This window comes from Enhydra lutris, unplaced genomic scaffold (assembly GCF_002288905.1).
Source record: "Enhydra lutris kenyoni isolate GAN:26980312 unplaced genomic scaffold, ASM228890v2 scaffoldscaffold81, whole genome shotgun sequence".
Taxonomy (NCBI): Eukaryota; Metazoa; Chordata; class Mammalia; order Carnivora; family Mustelidae; genus Enhydra; species Enhydra lutris.
The window spans coordinates 4,529,120-4,535,502 of NW_019154165.1; the positions used below are offsets into that span (position 1 = coordinate 4,529,120).

The 6,383-nt window shown below is 37.9% G+C and overlaps 1 pseudogene; it reads right to left on the reverse strand.

Annotated features, from left to right (window-relative positions):
* Positions 1–5,870: 5,870 nt before the first annotated feature.
* LOC111161033 overlaps positions 5,871–6,383 on the reverse strand; it is a 1,668-nt pseudogene continuing 1,155 nt past the window's right edge.

Genomic DNA, 6,383 nt, shown 5'->3' on the forward strand with positions numbered 1-6,383 from the left:
ATATGTAATTGTTAGATATTCTTGTTGGATATTCCCTTTTATGATGATATAGATCCCTTCCTTATCTCTTCTTGTGCAGTCTTTGTTTTAAAATCTAATTTGTTTTGGGATACCTGGCTTAGTCTGTCCATACAGCATGCAACTTTTGATCTCAAGATCGTGAGTTCAAGTCCCATGTTGTGTGTGGAGCCTACTTAAGAAACAAAACTGGGTTTCTTTTGACTTCCATTTGCATTATAAGTGTTTCTGCATCCCGTGCGTTTCTATCTGCAGGTGTCTTTAGGTGTACAATGAGTCTCTTTTAGGCAGAATATAGATGGGTCTTATTTCTTAATTTAGTTTGACACCCTATGTCATTTCATTAGAGTATTTAACCCTTTTACACTCAAAATAATTATTGATTGATATGTATTTGTTTCCATTTTATTACTTGTTTTGCCATTGTTTCTGGAGATTTTCTCTGATTCTTTCTTGTCTTTGTCATTTTGGTCTTTCCTTCCCACTCAAAGAGTCTTCCTTTAATATTTCCTGCAGTGTCAGTTTAGTGGTCACAAACTCCTTTAGATTTTGTTTGTTTGGGAAACAATCTCTCCTTCTATTCTGATTGATAGATAGCTTTGCTAGGTAGAGTATTCTTGGCTGCAGATTGTTCCCATTCAGCACTTTCAATATATCATGCCACTTGTTCTGGCTTGCCAAGATTCTGTGGAAACCTGTGCAGATAGCTTTATGAGTCTTCCCTTGTAAGTTAGGGTCTTCTTCAACTGCTTTTAGGATTTTCTCTTTATCAGTGTATTTTGCAAAGTTAACTACAATATGTCTTGGTATTGGCCTGTTTTTGTTGATTTCAATGGGAATTCTCTGTGCCTCCTGGATCTGGATGTCTATTTCCATCGTCAGATTAGGGAGGCTTTCAGTAATTATTTCTTCAAATGAACCTTCTGTCTTCTCTTGTCTTCATCTGGAACTCCTATGATACGAATATTATTATGTTTCATGAAGTTAATGATTTGCCTACGTCTATTCTCGTGATCCATAATTCTCTATTTTGTTCAGCTTCATTATTTTCCATTATTCTATCTTCTATATCATTTATTCATTCTTGTGTTTTTTACATTCTTGTGGTAATTACTTCTACCTGTTTTGAATCTGTTATTGTATTGCTTATTTTTGTATTGCTCATTTTTGTGTTGTATTGCTCATGATTGTTTTTTAGTTCTTTTGTCTCTCTGGTAAGGGTCTCCCTATGTCTTCTATACTTTTCTCAAGCCCAGCAATTATCTTTATGATTGTTGCTTTAAATCTCTATTAGGTATATTAATTATATCTGTTTTGATTAGATCTCTGGCTGTGGCCTTTTATTGCTCTTTAATTTGGGATTAATTCCTCCACTTGACATTTTGTCTAAGTCTCAGTCTTCTTCTGTGTGTAATCAAAGTCGTTATATTTGTTGCTTCTGAGAGAAAGGCTTTACAAAGAATATTTCATATAGTGTCCAGATCTTAGCTCTTCAGGGACTGTCTCTGGTGTGTGTTGCATGTATTCTGCTGCTGTGTTTTTCTGGCTTATCCTTCAGGCCATTCATCTGCAGAAGCTCTCCTTGTCTGAAGTGGAGAGTGTTTGGACCTTAGCCAGAGCATGGGGAGTTTTAACTAGGTGTGTTCTGGTCTGTTTGTTAAATGAGAACTGATGCCACGCTGGGAGTGAGGCAAGCATGACTAGAAAGCACAGTTCTACCTGAATGTGGTGGGTCAGGGCTTGGTGTAAGCAAGTTAGGTAGTGAGTGTTGGTGCTGCAGTGGTTCTCACAGATGACACTTTGGTTATACTGAAGGACAGGGGAGAGAAATGGTTCTAACCAGTTCTTTTGTCCCGAAAGAGTGGTCTCCATGCTTGCTGCTCCTGGGGTTGCACCCCCAGTAGAACAAGGAATTTCCCCCTTGTGTGTCCTAGGCATTTTTCATTTCACCATTTTCATGCTGTCTGTTCCAGTTGCTTGTTTGCCTGGAGCAGTGTAGTGCACTTTGGGCTCTACCCCAGCCAAGCCTGCTGACTTTTAAAATCCATGCTTTAGAGTCATATTGTGGCAGGGTCCTACACTGGTCTTCTGGTGGTTGGACTCAACACACTCAGACGGATGCAGATTTGACTGACAAGGACATTTACACCAGAGTGCAGGGCTGTGGGATTTAGAGCAAGTAGGCTAAACCGCCTGTGTTGGGGTTAGCTGCCCTCAGCAGATATCTCTGCACATATGCTAAAGGTGAGAAGAAGGAAATGGCTCTCACCAGCTATTTTGTCCTAAGAGAGGCACTGTGAACACCACCTCTCACAGATGCACTCCAAGAATTAGGAACAGTCTTTTTCCTATGTGATTTGGGTTATCCTCAGATCATGCTGTCTGCCCACAGATAATTTGTCTTCCTTTTCTCCAGGAGTAGGGTAGTGCCTTTAGGGCTCTATTTCAGCCAAGCCCACCTACCCTTAAAACTATTCTTTGAGCCCCACTGGTTGCAAAATCTCATGAGAAAAATCCTCTTGTTTTCTCAGCCAGTGGCTTTGGGGTAATGTTCTCCTTGTGCCTTTGCCTGTGAACTCCTCCCTCTCACCTTTCTCCCTCCCCTTGGCAGCACCATCCATCAAATTCTCCCCCTAACTACATCTCTGCACTTACTACCTTCTTGAATATGGCTTCTTCTCTCCTCTAGTTGTGCAGTTTACTCTGTCAGTCCTCAGGTCAATTACTTTGGTATTCAGAATGATTTGATGGTATCCAGTTGTGTTGGAGGGAGGAGACAAGCCTCGGTTCCTCCTACTATGCCGTCATAGTTCCTCATGTATACAGTGTTAATTTTCCTTCTTAAAACAACTTTTGGTGAATTACAAGTTTTTGAACTACTGTGTTTTCATTTTTATTTTTCTCCATACATTTTTTAATTCCTCTTTGATTTCTTAGCTGACCCATTTATTATTTTACTTACATATATTTGTTTTCTTTTCAGATTTTTTTCATGTGGTTAATTTCTAGTTTCATATTTGTGTGGTTGGAACAAATTCATGGTATGACTTTTGACCTTTTCCAATATGTTGAGACTTGTTTTCTGACCTAATATGTGATCTATTGTGGATAACACTTCCATGTGCACTTGAAACTGCTGTTTTAGAATGGAATGTTCTCAACATATCTGTTAGATCTATCATGCCAATATGTCATTCAAAGCCACTGTTTCCTTGTTGATTTTCTACTTGGATCATCTATTTGTTGATGTAAGTGGGGTGTTAAAGTCTCCTACTATTATTGTATTAATATCAATTACTTCTTTATGTTTGTTATCAGCTCCTTTATGTTTTTATGTGCTCCTATGTTGGGTACATAAATATTTACAATTGTTTTATCTTTTTGTATCATTTCCTTTATGATTATATAGTGTTCTCTTTTTTTGTTGTTGTTACAATCTTTTTTTATAAAGTGTAATTGATCTGATATAAGTATTGTTACCCTGGCTTTCTTTTCACACCTATTTGCATGATGCTTTGCCATACATTTCTTTCCATTTTGTATTTGTCTGTATGTCTAAATGGAGTCTCTGATAGGCAGCATATAGATGCGTCTTGCTTTTTTATCTATTCCATCACACTATGTCTTTTGATTGGAATGTTTAGTCCATTTTCATTCAATATAATTATTGATAGGTGTGTACTTACTGCCATCTTGTTAGTTATTTTATGGTTGCTTTTGTAGTTTTTCTCTGTTCCTTTCTTCTCTTTTTCTCTTTTCTCACAGTTTGCTGGTTTCCTCAGCAATGTACTTGGTTTCCTCAGCAATGTACTTGGATACCTTTCTTTTTATATTTTGCCTATCTATTGCTGGCTTTTGATTTGTGATTACCATTAAATTTGTATATAACATATTGTGCCTATATAAGTCTACATTATGTGGATGGCAACTTACGTTTGAACATATTTTTACACCTCTCCTCCCCATATCTTATGCATATGGTCTTATACATTACATCTATTTAGTTCATGATTCCCTTGACTGATTTTTATAGACATACTTATTTTTAATGCTTTTCTGCTTCCTACTTTTCTTTTTTCTTTTTTTTTATATGCTGAGTATTTTTAAAGGATTTAAAAAGCATGCTCAGTTAGCATACAGCCTTTTCTCACTTATATAACAGATGCATTTCTATTTGCTTGTGTACAGTAAAGGGTTAGAACTTGAATCAATTTACTTATGACTTCAGAAATGTGCTAGTTCAGAAATTATTCCATGGAATTTTCTTCACTGCTCCTACCACTGATTCTTCAAATAAGCAAAGTATAGAGGGTCTCATCCCTTGAAAACTGTTTTTGAACACCAGCACTTTAAATTGGAAAGGTAGAAACCTAGCAATTCCTAGTACAGTGCCAAGACTTAGTCTTAATTAATGTTAAGATTTGAATGTACAACAGAATATCCATCATTTCTTTATCCTTGGAGGAGAGGGAAGGAAAAAAAGGAGAGGTAGGGGATATGGTGCAGTATTCAAGAGCTGAATAAGAACACAATGACTCATAATGCCATCAACCCCATAATGAAGAACCATGGATCTCATCAATTTTATAATTCATATTGGATCAAGAAATTTGGTTCCTCTCTATGTATATCAATGAATTCAAACCTCATACTCTCCAAACTACGAAGATGAATAATGTCAAATAAACTCCAACTGCAGCAGGTATTTCCTCAGAAGACTGAACATCAAAGGGAATCCCTCCTTCCAACATCTTCTGAGATGGTTAAGATCTCACCAAAGCAGAAACCTAACATTTAAATATGCAATCGCTTGGCCAAGTAAGAAACTATAACTGTTATGGGTACTACCTTACATAATCACTATACGTATTACATATTAAACCTAGCATTACATATACTTGCACAATTATGCTGTGAATGATGATAATAGTGATGATGCCAGTGAAAAAGGACTATCTTTAGCCCAAAGAGTACTGGGAGGGGAGAAGGGGGGACGTGAAAATAAGCAGAAAGCACACAAAGAGATGGGTATTTTCTGACCAGGAAAGGTCACTCTAAACACAGAAATATTTTTTAAAAAAAAGTATTCCCTTATGTCCCCTATGTGGAAATAATGCAAAACGTTTATTTTCTATATCAGACAAGAACACAGCTAAGTAATCCAAGTCTACTGCAGCATTATAAAAATCATCCCTTCACCACAGTGTAAGATTTAAATGCATCTGCACAAGGGTGCACACTATATAAGAGGAGCAAGGTTGCTGCTGCCCTGCCAAGCACTTCCGGTCCCTACCCAGGTCTGACTGCAATACTGGTGGTCCCAATGGTTCTATCAAAATAAATTGTGTTTAAAAAATAAAGCATTTAAAAAGACAAGTCAAAATGCCTCAGAAACCGTATCTCCAACTCAAACTTCATTTATTTTAATGTATTGTTTGCTTCCCACTAATAAACCTTTATTTCACTCATTATAACTGAACAATGAATCTTCCACACTGAAATATCTTCCTTGCCCAATTAATCTAAAGGAAAAAAAAACTGAAATGATTAGTAAATAAAAATATAGGGACTAACACACCCTTTTAATACGTTTTTAAATATTTTTAAGGTTTAAAAAGTGTTTATAGTTTGTAGTTCCTAGTAGGAAAACATTATCCGAATGAATACCCTAATGGCAAACCATTGTAGAATGTTTCAGTTGCATGGGGAACAGAGGGGTAGGGATTCTCTTCACAGCACCCCAGCTTTCTTCATGAGAAGGTCGGAGGTACTCTGGTTTGTATTATTGCGACATCCGTTAGGTGATTGAAGTTGCTTTTCCTTCAGCAAGGGCTTTATTTGTCAGAAGGGCATTATGCTTGACCTCCAAATTTGGCTGACAATTTACTGATGAGATTCATAACCTTTGGGTTGTTCTGATATTTTGACATATTCGCTGGGTTCTGGGCCACAGCCTGGAAGGCCACCATAACTTCTGGATCCTGCATGGCTGCAAGAACTTCCGGATCACTAAGAATTTCATTGAGCCCAGGCATTCCTGCCATTCCAGGCATCCCCCTGCCATTCCAGGCATTCGCCCAGGAAAGTCACCTGGGAAAGAGCCATACTGAGCTCCTGATTGTCATCTGGCTTCTTCCTCCCTCTGGGCTCTCTCATGTTCTTCCTGAGCCTTCTTTTTTTTTTTTTTTTTAAGATTTTATTTATTTGATGCAGAGAGAGAGAGAGAGATCACGACTAGGCAGAGCAGCAGGCAGAGAGAAAGGGGGAAGCAGGCTCCCCGCTGAGTGGAGAGCCTGATGTGGGGCTTGATCCCAGGACCCTGAGATCATGACCTGAGCTGGAGGCAGAGGCTTAATCCACTGAGC